This window comes from Polypterus senegalus, chromosome 7 (genome assembly GCF_016835505.1).
Source record: "Polypterus senegalus isolate Bchr_013 chromosome 7, ASM1683550v1, whole genome shotgun sequence".
Taxonomy (NCBI): domain Eukaryota; kingdom Metazoa; phylum Chordata; class Cladistia; order Polypteriformes; family Polypteridae; genus Polypterus; species Polypterus senegalus.
This window is the reverse complement of record NC_053160.1, coordinates 102837933-102855264: the sequence shown is the minus strand read 5'-3', so window position 1 is coordinate 102855264 and position 17332 is coordinate 102837933. Positions and strand designations below refer to the sequence as shown.

Below are 17332 nucleotides of genomic sequence, written 5' to 3'. Positions count from 1 at the left end.
AGCACAAGTGGAGTTCACAGTTAACTTATTGTGACAACTCGGTGCATTGAATCGTTTGTACTCAAACTGATACACGGTCCTTGCCAGAAAAAAAGCTTTCACAGGCCTAGTTTATAATATAATACATATAAATGTATGTATATTAATCTAGTGGAATGAGTATATAATAGCATGTTTCTGCTTGTGATGCTTCTACCATGAACAATTATTAAAGAAGCAAGTTTCAGTATCACCATTTCAGCATAAGTATCTTTATGAGAAGAGTGATAAACACAATGTTCTGCAGATTTGCTTCTACACACACATATATATACTGTGTATATATATATATATATATATATATATATATATATATATATATATATATATATATATATATATATATATATATATATATACACACAATCAGAGCTGAAATTATTGCCACCCCTGGAATTTTCCCAGAAAATGCATCATTTCTTTCAGAAAATTGTTGCAATTACAAATGTTTTGGCTTTTCATTTTGTTCAGATGTCGACATAATGTCCACTGTGCGCGACATAATCAAGAAGTTCACAACACAACACACAATGTAGCTAATCTCCCTGGACGTGGACGGAAGAGAAAAACTAATAAAGACTGCAACGAAGGATAGTCCGAATGGTGGATAAACAGCTTCAATCAACTTCAAAACATATTCAAGCTGTTCTGCAGACTCAGGGTGCAACAGTGTCAGCATGAACTATCCGTCAACATCTGAATGAAATTAAACGCTATGGCAGGAGAGCCAGGAGGACTCCACTGCTGACACAGAAACATAAAAAAGCCAGACTGGAGTTTTGCGAAAATGTACTTGAGGAAGCCAAAATCCTTCTGGGCAAACGTCTTGAGGACAGATGAGACCAAGGTAGAGCTTTTTGGTAAAGCTCATCATTCTACTGTTTACAGAAAATGGAATGAGGCCTACGAAGAAAAGAACACAGTACCTACAGTCAAACATGGTGGAGGTTCTAAGATGTTTTGAGGATGTTTTGCTGCCTCTGGCACTGGATGCCTTGACTGTGCAAGGCGTCATGAAATCTGAAGACTACCAAAAGATATTGGGGCGCAATGTAGGGCCCAGTGTCAGAAAGCTGGGTCTGCGTCAGAGGTCATGGGTGTTCCAACAGGACAATGACCCCAAAAATACCTCTAAAAGCACCCAGAAATGGTTGAAGACAAAGCGCTGGAGAGTTCTGAACTGGCCAGCAATGAGTCTGGATCTAAATCCGATTGAACACTTATGGAGAGATCTCAGAATTGCTGTTGGGAGAAGACACCCTTCACATCTGAGAGACCTTGAGCAGTTTGCAAAAGAAGAGTGGTCTGAAATTCCAGTTGAGAGGTGTAACAAGCTTGTTGATGGTTATAGGAAGTGCTTGATTTCAGTTATTTTTTTCCAAAGGGCATGCAACCAAATATTAAGTTGAAGGTGCCAGTAATTTTGTCCAGCCCGGATTTTGAGTTTTGTGTGAAATGATGTCAGATTTGGCTTTTTTTCTCTGTTTTTTGTGTTGTTCCAATGCACCTAAAGGAAATAAACATGTCTATACCAAAACATTTGTAATTGCAACAATTTTCTGGGAAAATTCCAGGGGTGCCGATAATTTCGGCCATGACTGTATATACTGTATATATGCAAATTAAATGAATAAAAGGCATGTGAGTGCCGAAATGTGTTTAGGTAAAACTGTGTACACCAATCAACTTTTACTCAACAGTAAAAGAAGTAAAAATGCAGTTTCCTCTTTAAATTGTCTTACACGTTTTGCCACATGCCTACATGTTTACCAACAAAAAGATTTTTTTTTAACTGATTGAAATCTCTTTAAGATTTTTTTTTTATAATTTGTTTTATATCAAATAAACCATGGGACCCCTTTAAACAAAAACATTGGCAATAAAAAATAAAGGCAGCTCTGGGCATTTTAATCTTTATTACAAAGAGAGAAGGTCTTAAGCCTTAATCAGATATGTGATATCTAGGAACCACTGGTGGCAACAAGTAAGGGACATTATTAACAAAAAACAAATACCTTTTAAGCTGTGGAGAAGGCAGTTTCATTAATGGCATTCCAATTAATTTATTTCTGAGAAACTGGATCTAGTAATAGATAAATACATTACATTTCACATTTTACAAAAAACAAATCAGAAATTAATGTACAGATAGTCAAGAAATCACTGACGAACCAACTGCTTAAATGTCATTGCTTAAACACACAATTTACTTTACAGAGGTGTTTTTTTATAGCCTCAAAGGAACTTAATTATTGAATTATCATGTTTATGATTGGATAGATTATTTTATGATTTCGTAATTTATCTTAAAGAGGGTAAAACATTCAACAGAATACTGGCATGTGTAATAGTTCAAAAGCAACAAAAAAACAGTTGATTCAAAGGAAATAAAAATTAAAACCATGTTAATTTGCCCTGGGTGCTTAGGTGAATTGGAAATACTTAACTGACCATAGGGTGTGTGTGTATGTATATTCACCCTGTGATAGGCTGGTGCCCCATCACAGGATTGTTCCTGCATAGTGCCCAATGCTTGCTAGGATTGCTTTCAGCTGCCCTGTAACCCTGCTCTGGATAAGCAGGTTTGGAAGGATGGATGGATGAATGGGTGAACTTGTAACTTACAATACTAATGTTAGCTACAGCTGGAAAACACCACAACAATCTGATTTTTCTTTGCTGGATAAAATAATAGTTGTCATCTTCAGCAACATTAATCCACTGAAAATATTTTAAAAGACAGACTTTTCATCTATACTAATAAAAGGCAAAGCCCTCACTCACTCACTCACTCACTCACTGACTCATCACTAATTCTCCAACTTCCCGTGTAGGTAGAAGGCTGAAATTTGGCAGGCTCATTACTTACAGCTTACTTACAAAAGTTGGGCAGGTTTCATTTCGAAATTCTATGCCTAATGGTCATAACTGGAAGGTATTTTTCTCCATTAACTGTAATGGAGTTGATCTGCAATGACGTGGGGGAGTTTCGTGTAACATCATCACGCCTCCCACGTAATCACGTTAACTGACTGTCAACGCAGTGCGTAGAAAACCAGGAAGACCTCCAAAAAGCGCTTAAGAAAACATGCATTATATAATTGAGAAGGCAGCAAACAATAAGAAGCGAGCGAGTGACATATACTACCTTATTCATGAGTGCTGCTACCTCGGAAAGAAAGCAAGGTGTAAACCTAAACTTTAAATTAAGTTCATAGACAGGCTACCGCTGGCGTTTCACATACCCACAGGTAATGCAGGATACAAGTTTAATGAGAGGACGCGGGATATAAACGGAGTTTTGATCACTTTGTAACTAAGTTAAAATTGTAGGTGAAGGGGTGTGCTTATGCAAATTCCGAGACTGTGTTTGTGGGGATTGACAGTTAAGGCGGGTGGGGAGTCACGTCATCATCTCCCCTCCCATTCATCTCATTTCGCTCTGAGCTGAGCTCTGCAGCTAACGCCGTCTTCCGAAGCAACACGTCAGACTGCCACCAAATACTCACAGAAAAATCCACAAGTTAATACACACGCTCTCTAGAGTTTCTCCACACTGAATCCTCCAGGCACTACTTACAAAAGGTTACATTGACAATCGTGTTACGTTATTTTTAAAATCTTTCCTTTTCTTAGCACAAGCACAGCTGAGAAGCTTTGATGCATGTGCTCCATAACGCTTAAAAATAATGCATTTAATCACACTTTGCATTACAAGCAAAGGGAGCTTTTGTCAATGCATGATTTCCTGGTACACCGATTACACTGATCAGCGCATCCCGATTCATTTTACCCTCGCACCACCTTAGTTTGAGAAGAAGTATGAAAAATATGAGGTTAACACAGAAAAACAGATCACCAATTCAAGCTTTATGAATAATCGGTTCGCCATCAATAATTGTTTTGGTAAAGCCATCCTCCTTCCATTTTATAATTTTTCCGCCATTAGCCATGATTAAATGAACGGTAAATAATGTAAGAGCAAAGCGAGCGTGACTTATTTAGGCAGGCATATATATGACAGCAACACTGTCAATCATGTTACGTTATTATTAAAAGGTTTCCTTTTCTTTTTCATTACTTCTTTAACACACTACTTCTCGCTCGAGGCGGGTATTTTGCTATATATATAATATATGAATGACCTCCAAAGAGCGCTGAGACTTTTGATATCATGAACGTGTGTACAAAGGGGTCTCCTGCCCAGCAAAAGTCGAGCAGCCAGCGCGCGTGCATAGCTGTGCCGGCCTTTGAGACGCTGACTGCGCTTCTGCCTTAAGTCAAAGTGAGCACTTTTAATTTTTTTCATCCTCCCCCTGCGCTATAGCCCAGACAAGTGCAAACACGGACCCCTTTTCTACACCACGGCAAAATAATATTAAGGCGATTCACACTTTCTTTGCACGTATGCATTATGAGGTCCTACTCGGATTATGAATTCACGCACAGAGTGCAGGACTGACAGTGCCATCACAGCCGATTAATGGCGGGGACGTCTCACCAGTCTACACAAGATCCACCGCGACTGTCCCCAAAAGGCGATCATAACGTCAGCGAACACATCTCTCTATACTATATAAAAGAAAAGGCAACTTTCCTTTCTTTACACTTTTTTCCTTTTATGCCAAACCAAAGCCTTTCTCTCTTAACACTGCAGAGGACACAAAACTAATTTTCTTTAAATGCCGGTAAGGCACATTACCAGAGGCACAAATTTGAACGCTCACATAGAAAATGTAATTTCTATACCACAGCCGTCGTGTAGCGCCTTTCAAAAGGGATCTACTACCGAGAGATGATCCATATACATTTTAGCTGCTGTTAGTTACTTACCTGTTGTGTTACACAGTCTTTAAAATGTAGTTTACCCACAACCACTCCAGTAGTGCTCAATGTACCTGTACTTCTTGAAACGTTAATGTTTTACTGTTTAATAACTTATAGACTATATTTTATTATTTTTCCCTTGCACTCAGTGACCAAAGCTATACACACACATATAGACACATACAAACATACACACAAGTATATGTATGTGTATATATGTATGTATGTATATATATATATATATATATACACACACACACCCCTATCTACATTATATATATATATATATATACACACACCCCTATCTACATTATATATATATATATATATATATAAATCTATATATACACACACACACACACACACATACATACATATATAATTTGTGTGTGTGTATGTATGTATGTGTGTGTATATATGATGTAGATAGGTATGTATATATATATGTGTATATGTAGATATGTATATAGATATGTAGTTATGAAGATATGTATGTGTATATATATATATATATATATATATGTATATGTATATATATATATATATATATATATATGTATGTATGTATGTATGTATGTATGTATGTATGTATGTGTGTGTGTGTGTGTGTATATATATGACAGCAGCAATCCAAGCTGTGAGAAAACAGTAAAAAGGAGGCATGTCAGACGTCGTGGTACATTTTCTGATGCAGCTAGACGAAAATAACTTTGTGACGCTGCCACCAAATACACAAAACAATTACTTTGACAATCATGTTACATTATATTTAAAATGTTTCCTTTTCTTTTTCATAACTTCTTTAACACATGACATCGCTGCGAAGCGCGGGTATTTTGCTATATATATATATCACAGCGACACTCATAACAGTGACAAAACAATTACATTAACAATCATGTTACGTTATTTTAAAAATTTTTCCTTTTCTTTTTCGTACTTTCTTTAACACACTACTTCTCCGCTGCGAAGCGCGGGTATTCTGCTAGTGAAACTATAAATAGCAGAAAATTACAGTACCTGCTGCATATATTTAGACAAAAAAGTGGAATATACAGATTTCTAGTTTTTGTAAAGTTGTGTTAAATTGGTCCTAATGCACTAGTTATATACAGTACTGTTAGTGCCAAATGAAGTATTCCTTGATTCTACTATGGCATCTTCACACACAAGAAAACATTTGATTACACTAGGCACAACTGAATGCTGGTAGATTAAATTAACTAATTATTTTACATCACTTATTTGTTAGATGAGGTGTATCAAGCATCAGCAACTTCAAGTTCTCATTGGAACACATCTTTTAATAAGAGGCTAAGTTACATTTTGCAGTAAAGTACCTATTTCGTTAGGCAGCTATGCAAAATGTGTACACATCAAATTCACCAGGACTATATGCATACTGTATTTGTGTCATTGGAATTGTTTTAGTATGTTCAGAGTCCCATTTAGTTGGGTAAGTGGATTTTTTCCCACATCAAGCAACACCCAATACCCCAAAATTGCAATGTACAAACCAAGATTTTAGAATTTTTTTTTTTAATTTATTAAAAATAAAGCTGAAAATCCAATTAACACAAACGTTTAGACTGTTTACTCAGTACTTAGCTTAAACACCTTTCACAGTGATTATGGCCTGAACTCTTCTTGAGTATGATGCAACAAGCTTCATATTCCTGGATTTGGGGATTTTTTGTCATTATTCTTTGCCGATTTTTTAAGCTCTGTTTGATTAGATAGAGACTGCAAGTTGACAGATGTATTTTAGGTCTCTCCAGAGCTCTTTGTATGGGTTCAATTCCCAGCTCTGGCTGGGTAACTTATGTACATCTTTCTAAGCCTCTCCTGCCTTGTGTTTGCTTTGCGCTTAAGGTCTTTGTCCTGTTGGAAGGGAAATCATCTGCCAATTCTGAGACCCAGAGTGCTCTGGGGCAGGCTTTCATTAAAGGTATCACTGGAGCTGAGGCGTGACCACGGGGGGGCTGGGGTGGGCACTGCCCCCAGAGACAAGCCGTGCCCACCCTGCAAAATGCTCTGTCTGTCCAATGAAAACTCTGGAGAAGAATAACATTTTATTTTCAAAGTTCACTTTGCAGCATGTTTCGAACCTGTTGACCACATTCCTTAATTAAAACAGTGTATAGGTTCCATTCTTCTTTCATTTTCTGGTTGGTAACACCAAAGTCTATGCATAGGCCTAGGTGGCTTATTTAAAAGTAGACATCTTCAACCTCTGTCCCTCCGCAACCTGCTGGCTCCACGGTTGAGCCAACATGGAGCACAGCGCACCCATGTCGGGAACTGAAACTCCAAAAGATGTAGATAAGCCTACACAATCCTCTAGCTCTGCACTCGTGTTGGGTACTCCAAACCTCTGCCTTCAACAAAATATACAGTCCGGTCTGCCTGACTTAAATATGGACAGCCCAATACAGCCCATTTTAATTAATTAGCCCAAGCGCGCATTCGGAAAGACACTCGTATGTTTTAGTGCAAGCTGGTATCAGTCTCGACCATGGCTTGAATATTCTGTTGTCCATGATGCCAGATTTTGCTTTGCCTGCAAATTTAGTATTTCCAATTCGGACCGCGAGGACATATTCACCAAACACGGCTACACTAATTGGAAAAAAGCTCTTCTAGAAAGAGACGGTGGTGGCTTCCACAAACACGCGTCTAGTATCCCGCACGTCAGAGCCATGTTTGCATGGCAAGAGTATCGGCGCCGGGCAGAGACGGGTGAAAGCATTGTTCAACTTCTGGGTCCAACCCAGGTAGAAAAGAATAGATATTATATGAAAAGCATTGGGGAGGCCATTCAGTTCCTTGCAGTCAATGAACTGGCTCTGCGTGGTCACAATCATGAAGGTGTGGTGGAGGGACTTTTCCTTAAGTTCTTTGATTACACAATCAAAAAAGATGCCAAACTTGCAGAAATTGTAAAATACATCCCAGACAATGCAAAATACACATCCAATGTAATTCAAAATGAAATAATTGAGGCTCTTGCCAAAATGGTGGTAAAAGATATCAGGACCAAATATGAAAAAGCTGACTCTCCTGGACTATTAAAAGTGATGATCACTGTAGCATTGAGAATGTGTCTGTAGTGATTAGATTTGTCCAGATCTCCATCCCTGAAGAACACCTGATTGGCTTAATTGAACTGAATAAGCTTGATGCTGAATATATTTGTAACCAAATTCAGTCACATCTGTCTGAGATAGGTTACAGCCCAGACAATTTAGTGTGTCAGTGTTTTGATGTCATGTCTGGGGCAAGGCGTGGTGTCCAGGCTTTGTTACAAAATAAAGTTGGTAAGTACATTTCATATGTATACTGCTACAACCACCAGCTCCATTTAGCAGTGATACATGCAATGGAATCAGAACCTCTGGCTAAGAAGTTTTTTGGCTGGTCAAATTCATTGAACACATTTTGTCACAGACATTATGTTTCACGCACATACAATACACCCACACTGAAAAGACTTCTAGAAATACGATGGACCAGTCATTATGATGTCACAAAGTCCATTGTCAACAATGAGGAAGCTATAAGGGGGCTTCTCTCAGAGGTAGCATAGGCTGACACTGCCCCTTTTGACATTTGCATAGAGGCATGTGGTCTTTTGACCCAATGAAAAAAGCAGAATTTCTTCAATACAGGAAAATTCCTCCATCATGTGCTTGGTGTGCTGAAACCAGCCAATGCAATTCTACAGGCACATGCAGTGGATTTGTGCACAGCTGGGGAGGTGGTGACAGCTTCACTGGCCACACTGAAGGAGATGAGATGCGATTCATTCTGGGAGGAGCATTTCTCTCAGTGTGAAAGTAGGCCTACCAATTCGCTCAAAAGGAAACGGAAAGTTAACTCACAGCTTGATGATAGTATTGTCGTGTCTACGCTTGGGCATGGTGACTCTGATGAACAAATTGCTCCTAATCAGACTTTTAAAAGGGCTATGTTCAGCATTCTTGATAGAGCTATTGTGGAAATGGAGACAAGATTCTCTCAGAGAAATGTTGAATTATTGAGGACCACATCACTTCTCCTGCCAAAATCAGAATTATTTCTTGATCATTCTCTCCTGAAACCTCTTCAGGCACTTGCAGAGACAGAGCAAAACAGCATGAGCTTGCAAAATTAAATTGCTGTGGCAAAAACAATTTTGATCAATAAACTGCCAGCTGTTGCTAATCTCTCTGAAGCAAGCAAACGCATTCAGCAGTACAAAGAGGCCTTCCCTATGTTGCATTCGCTATGTGTCACAGCACTGATCATTGGTGTGTCTTCGGCTGCATGCGAAAGCTCTTTCTCTACTTTCTCTACTTTGAATCACATTCTCACTCCACTCCACCAAACAATGCTGCATTAAAGGAAGAGAAATTTAGTCATTCTGGCACATGAGAAAAACATCACAGAACATCTAGACATGAATTAATTTATTTCAGAATTTGTCAAGAGTAACCGCAGCCTGATCCTGTAGATAATATCCAGGTTAAACATTGGAAACTGATATCCTATAGCCTTCCTAATGACTACAATGAGCCACGTTTCTGTTCTTGCCTTCATATGTTGTATACATTTGACTTTATTGATATTTACCTTGTAGATGTAGTTCTATATTTGTTCACAAAAATTAATAATACAAGTTCAATTGCCTCTGTTAATTTTATTGAACAATAGGATATGATTTATGCCACAATGTTTGCTTTAATATGTTATATAAAACTATGTTGTTATTATTATTTCACCCCCCTACAAAAATGGGGATGGATGGATGGATATTTTTTCCCCCCCAGACAAGCCAAATGCCAAACCACACATGATGTTCTGGTCACACCTCTGCACTGGAGTTTGCTCCGTTTAGGTTTCCTTCAACCATGTCTAGTCTCCCAGTCCTTGGCACTGAAAACAACCCCATAGCATGATGTTCCCACCAACATGCTTCATTGTTGGAGTATTGTTTCATGGGTAAAGCCTAATTTCCTCCAGACAGGACACTAAACCTGGTTTCATCAGACCATAAAATCTTGTTTCTCTCAGTCTCAGAGACCTTTATGTGCCTTTTTGTAATCTGTAAGAAGGGTTCCCCTGTCATAAAGCCCAGATCGGTGGAGCATTGCAGTACAATGGTTGTTCTTCCAAAGGTTTCTCCTGTTTCCACTGTGGTCTTCTTTTAGATTAGCCATAGTAAAAATCAGGTTCTTAGTCACCTCTCTTTTATTACCCTCCTCTTCTAATTGCTCCATTTGTCCAGGCAGACAGTTCTAGAAAGAGTTGTAGTTTTTCCAAATTTCTTCCAATATAGGATTTTAAAGGCAACTGTGCTCTTGAAAACCTTCAATGATTCAGGGAAAATTTGTAACCTTCCTCAGATCTGTGCTTCAACACAATACTGTCTCTAAGCTGTACAGGCAATTCCTTCAACTTCATGGCTTGGTTTTCCCTCTGATACACATTGTCAATTGAAGAACCTTATATAGATTGGTGTGTCCCAGTTTAATCAGTCCCATCAATTGAACTGACTACAGGTGAACTCCAAACAAGTTGTAGAAACACCTCAATGGTAATCAATAGAATTAGGGTGCTCCTGAGATACATTTCAAGCATTATAGCAAATGGTCTGAATACTTGCATCAGTGTGATATTAACTTATTTTTAATAAGTTTGCAAAAATGTCTAAAATCCTGTTTTCACTTTATCATTCTGGGTTATTGAGTGTTACTTAATGTGCATGAAAAAGGAATTTAACAAATTTCATCATAAGGCTGCATAATTAGAAAATATGAAAACTGTGAAGTGGGTCGTAATACTTTCTGAATCCACTGTATGTCACGAATGAGAAGCATTTTAGTATAGTGTTCAATTTTAGAATTCTTTTTACAGTTTATACTTTTTCTCCACCAGCAAGTTCAGTCCATGCCTGTTTTCCAGACAAGACTGTTGTAGAAATTGACTTATCAAATATACAGCTTTGCGCCCTTGCCTCTGTCTTTTGCAATACGTATTTAATACTTTGCGAGAGCTGCTTCCATCTAAGTAAATATTTGAATTTCTGAGCTCTCTAATTGTGTTTTACATGTCATTTTTTTCACCTAATAAACAATGTATCAATTTGCTGATTTCTCAAGTTTATTTTGTGGTACAGAGAAGACAAAGATCTAGTTAAGAAAGTTGTGAAACAAAAGCACAGTAAAGGAAATGTATCAATCTTAAATCATAGTCAATTGACAGTAAATGATTTGTAATCATAACTTTATATTACAATTCCAGTAATAATGTTAGGTTTCTGTCATATTCAAGAAATACTCCACACTGAACTTTATACTGTAATTATTCATCAAAATGGATGCTAGAAGCAGGTTTGACTCAGTTACTGTACCCTCCGTCAGCTGTCCTGTTTTTCTGCACTGCTACCAATGCACTGCTGTTGTCTTTCTGATCTTGCAGTATTGAGAATCTGCTAAAATAGCAGTACAATAATGTCTTTCTGTATCTCTCTCCCTTCACTTTTTCAGTCCATGTCCTCCTGTCCTTTCTTTCTCTCTTGACCTGTTAGTTATAACATCCCATTAATAATATCCAGTACTCCTTTCTATACTTGACAATCTATTACTCTCCTATTTCCGTGCCTTCACGCTCTACATGGCATCTACCTGCTCAGTGGCCCCTCTTTAAGTTCTCCGCTGATTTCATCATGAGTGGAGGCAAAGGGAGCATCCGCCTGTTTATAATTTCTGCTCCCTCAATCCCAACCACGTTTACTGCCAGGTGCCCAGCGTAACAATACCATTGTGAGAATGGTGTTATGTATCACATACTCCTGGTCATTTTACCTAGCAACAGCATAGCAACCCAAAATGCAAAACGTCTTTTAATGGTGGCAGCAACAGGGAATCCAAAATGGTGTCATGGGAGAACACAATATGTTTCTAACTTTGATAAAAATGCATAGAAATAAAAGAGTAAATGTAGCCACTATGTTCCCTGTTCTCTGAAACCCCAAAATGATATTTTTACATACTTTTAGAAAAAAAGGGTAGCTGTTAAAAATTAAACCAAACGTCAGATAAATACAATGCAGGTATAAGGAATTAGCAAAAACATGGTTCGGCCTTGTAGCTATTACTTGAATAGTTTTGTGTCATACAACAAGAAATCAAAGGATTGCATTTTCCATCTGTTTTCTGTAAGAGCATTTGTCATATACTTTGAAGCCAGCTTTGTAAAATTCTGCAAAATGTATTTAAAAAGAAAACACCCAATATCAACATTAATATCACATTCATCTCAAAAAGTGAGTCTGTGATTATACTATTATAATTAAATTTATTTCATGATCAATTTCTATAAAAATTAATTGAACGAAATTATATAACAAGACACTTGTAATGTTAAAAGCTTGTTCTAGTAATTATTATACATTTTTCTCAGAAATTGGGTAAAAACTACTGCACACTAGATATTTAAAAAGAACTGCAACATGTATGACATTCACATGGAAGTTGTGTTGCCCTGTCTTAATCCTCCTAGACTGTCTTTTTTCTTAAAATACTGTATATAACCCTAACAAGATATGTTATAAAGAAATAGAACTGCAATATAATAGTAAGCTGAAACTGATAACTAGAATACACTGAAAAGCATTTTTTCAAAACCAAATCAGTCCACCAAGTACTATCTACTGTCTTAGAAAGCAAGCTAAGTGACTGATGTTGGATATCCGGATGTTTGCTTGATTGCTTTACACCATATTAAGGTATTCCATGAAAAAAAAAACATTTGTTGCAATGCAAAAATAAATACCCAATAGTAAATTAAGTTCTAGATGCAAGTTTAGTTTTTGGTTTGATTGTGATCTTTTGTTCTCATGAGGTTGTATGAAGTTTAGTTAATTTTGGTTATACCTAAATTAAATGTATATTATTTTAGACCACAGAAGTCACAAAGCGTATTTCATGCCTAAATTCTCCTAGAATAAGAATTATGAAAGAATTTCTACAGCCTTTCCATTAAAAACTTTGCATTTTTGATTCACATTGTGTGGCATTGAGACCCTTGTGATTTAAAGTCCAAAACCTTAGCTTCCAAGTCATACATGTTGGTAAACATTAATAAAGACAGAAGTCTCGAACAGTCTTAATTTAAAAAACATATTTAGATAAAGTAAAAATAAAAAAAAAATTAAAAGAAGCCCATTAAAACTGCCAGTTTTTAAAAAACACTGTCACTCACTGATGACGTTTTTCATTTGATAGAGTTGCATTTGATATAACCACAGTTATAGTAATTAAACATAACTGTTTGTGTAGCTGCACAAAAAAGCCAATACTTTTTGGTGCTGTGAGGTAGCTAGCTATACTGTTTTGCTAATCTTGAACAAAGCAAATGTTACAAAAACATTATACTAATTTGCATTTTTACTCTTGCTAATATGAAATATTTTCCTCCAGAACCTTTCTATTGTTCAGCTTCAGTCTCATTATTTTTTAAATAGTTGAGGAAAAGGATGTGATTAGAAAATCTTCCCATTTCCCAGAAGCTTTAATCCACTTGTTAATAAGGTACATAAACTCTCACACATGGGGCAAATGCTCTTGTCCATACCCTCTTATCCCAACTGGTGCTGATTTTAATACCAGTTGCTTCGGGTTGCTTCTGTTCAAGTTGCCAATTAATCATTCCCTTAAATAGATTCAACTTTGTATTTGTAATCCAGGTACATTATCTCATTTGTTAATATATGAATGAAGCACAGATTTCTGGAAACTCTTTCTCATTTTGCACTTCCTACAAATTATCAAGGGGTAACAAGACATAGATTTTCTCCAAATTTACAAATGTATATACATACATAGAATTGACAGGCCACCAAAACTACTTAAATATCTTTGCTAGGTCAAAAGGCTTTGGTTGCTGCTCCACGTACAGAGGAAATTCCAATTGAGGAAACAGATGAGTGTACAGTACTTTCTAATTAATAGGACACACCTGCTAGTTTCATTGAAGAGATGACCCAAGGATTCTTTGTTGTACTTTGTTGAGAGTGTTATGACCTAGGTAGGATTTTATTTTAAATCTGACAGGTGTACATAAAATAAAAAAGTGCACAGTTTTTTCATGCATTACAAAAGTAACTTTCTCCAACTTGCCTCCTAATAACAGAGATACTTGTTTTACCTTCCATAAAATTACTTTTTTATATACTGTATTCCTTTAATGAGCTAAACAGGAAAAAGGGGGATAATGCAGGTATTTACTTATCAGGAATTTATTGAGCAAGGTGCATGCACCATGGGTTGCATTTTTTTCTCTTTGTTTGGAAACCAATTGAAGAATCCCACCCAGGTGCACTTGTGCTTTCCCAGTAAGAATGTCAGATACATAGAATAAATACTGGGGCTCATTTGCTTGAAGAAACATGTGTATAGAGAGACATTTAACTATATACTTTCAATATACCTTTTCCTAGATAAATCCTCCTCATTTTCTGTTGGTCCATGGTAAGATTCTGTAGAGTTTATTCATTTATTTTTTCAAAGACATGGCAATATAAGAAGGAGACACAGCTGCTGCTCTGAGGACAATCAACAGTTGAGCTGCATTGTGCAGGCTTGACAGCAGCCTATTAATAACTGCCTCTACATTGTGACAGTCTTTCTGAGTAATAACAGCTTGCATTTGGCTGGTCTCCCAGTGAGCTCGTTATTCCTCCTGAATTTAACACCAGCCCCCACTCACACACAATAGGTACCAAAACCTTTCCTAATTGTTCTAATTGTGTTCCCTGAGGTTCTTTTACCACACATTCTGTGCTAGGTTTTGTTTATTTACTAGCAGCTTCTCTTGCCAATACCCTGTGATTTCCCTATCTTTGTACTTTTACATTTTCTACTTTGCTTTTAAATTTCTTGGAAGTAAAGTAGGAAAATATGTTGGAGTGTTTCCAGACTTAATTACAAAATATTACAGATAAATGCACCCCAATGTCCAGATGCTTTAATATTTGCTGTCTATATTTAAATAAAGTTTTAAAAGTAATTTCACAGTATATCTGTATTCAATAGCATAATATACAGTGGAACGAGCCCCGGACACAGACAGATGGACATCGTTTTGTCACCCAAAACACACATTTATTTACAATAATATTTACAGTTCAGTGCACAACCCAGTGTCTCCAGCACCAATTCCCCAAAGTTCAGGCCTCTCTCTCCAGTGCCTCCCTTCTTCAGGCCACCTCCACTCCTCTCCTGCAAGACTCTTGTCCACTTCCGCCCGACTCCAATCATCGGGTACACAATCGGTGCTTCCGCCACACAGGAGCGTGTGACTGGAGAACACCTGGAGCACATCCGTCTGTCTGTGTCCAGGTTTAGTTCCACAGTGGCGTAGTTGGCAGGATGCTCTGCCTGGTTCAAGGCAGGGACCTGCATCATTAAATAAGTCTGTGGATGGCTCGGCGCAGCAGCGGAACCCACACACATGTAGCAGGAGTGGCGCATGCACAACCCCGCGGGAGCGGTTCTCCCCACAGACCACCACCAGTCCATAGAAAGGCCATATTCCCCTGGTGCGGGGGTACTACAACGGGCATTGCCGGAGTGCTGCAGGTTCCGACAGACGCGCTATCACAGACAACGAATTGGACGGCATCGCATAGAGAGAGGCCACGCCGAGGCCGAAGCCTTGGAGTGACAGGACCTGGGAGGTAAGTGCCCTGTCCAACGGCAGTCGGCCCTGCGTGGTCAGACTCACCTTTTTTGTTGCAAGCAGGGACTGCCTGGTTCCGCATCCATGGTAGGGGTGTGCCGGTCCACGCGGCGGCAGCAGGAGATGCTGCAAGGACGGAGTCGCTGCAGCTCGACAGGCCGCAGCAGCTGCGAGGTTGCCTGGAGGCACGCCACCGCACCTGGAGAGGGGGAGACAAGATGGCCACGGACCAAAACTCCCTTCCCGTGACAGGCACGCGATTGGATGGTGTGTCTTGTGTGCCTGCCAATGACTGTACAGAGGCGGGACCAAGGAATGTCCGTCTCATGCTGGGAAGAGACCCGATTGGGCCAGAGGAAAAGGCCCACAATACTTTATCCAACCCATGGCCCTGTAGTAAAAACAGCTTTTTTCAGATCTAACTCATTTTATGGGCGATGCCATATTGCAAGAGTAACCAAAAATAGAGTTCCAAAAACAAAGAGAGGTTTGTATAATAGAAAATTAAGTCCACAGGGTAATGAATCTTTGAATAGGTAGAAAATGGACAGAACTGATTAACGGACAAGTTTTGGGAAATTACTTCAAGAAAACAATTGTCTAAGTAAGCATATAGCTTCACCCACCCTTTAAATTCACAGAGCCTATACAGAGTTACCACTCAAAATAAAGCATTACTTTAAACACATAGTAGTGCTACAATGTTTTACTGTGATCATAACATCAATGTTTTGGAGGAGTGGGTGTGACAGAGCTAACAGGTGTGGGTGGAGTGCCATAGAATTACATTTTTCAGTATTAGTGTGGAAGAAAATTATAAATACAGACACCACCCCACTGGAATGCCTCAATTTAAGCAACAAAACACAGGCAGGAGGAAGCATCAATTGTTATTCTTTATCTAAATCTCTGAAGAGGTAACAAGTGCATTACATGTTAGCCGCATGCTACAAAGAAAAAAGTGTCCTCCACGCTATATTTATACAATCCATTGATTAGATCACTATTCTTTAAAAGGAATTCATTATATAATAAGAAAACTTTTAACATGATTGGTTACACCTAGTTGCTAACAGAACATAGCAGGTGTTGATACCTTAGATGACCACTTTTTGATTGATAGTCCTATTTGTTTAGGATATATGTGACATTTTAAATGTATTACTTTTATTCTTATTAAAGGAGATGTGTGAATTTTTTCACGTACACCCTGTTTCTCATGGTTTAAAGAAAAGAACAATGGCTTAAATTTATTATGATCCAGCTGGGTTCAAAAAACAGGAAACTTGGTACTATAGAAGAATTGTTATGTCATAAATATAACATTTTCTCTTAAGGGGTTATATAAAATAACAAGTAATACATTTATCATAGTGAATAATAAAGTCACAGTCAGCTTTTAAGCATAAGCTCAGAAGGATATGAGACTCAGACACATGCCAGGTGCATATTGGAGCAGGGTTATAGTACTATCAGAAAGGAACTGTCACAGGGGGTGTTATGAATGATTGTTGACCTTAAGCCCCGCCCCAAGATATGATTTATGAAAATATGAAATATGAAAATATAATTTATGAAAATATGCATTATGAAATGTGGGAAGGGTAATAAGGGGTTTGACCACCGTCATAATTGATAATCTCTAAACCCCTCCTTTTAGGGAGGTTCTTTCATAAACCGAGCCCTTATCATGCCCCATTAACAATTCCCATGCCCACGAGGTATGCCTTTGTCTCTCTAAGCA

The 17332-nt window shown here is 38.0% G+C and overlaps 1 protein-coding gene across 19 annotated transcripts in view; it reads left to right on the top strand.

Moving 5' to 3' along the window:
- Window positions 1–17332, top strand: part of celf4 (CUGBP, Elav-like family member 4) — a 1212964-nt gene that overhangs the window by 685598 nt on the left and 510034 nt on the right. The window lies entirely within an intron of this gene.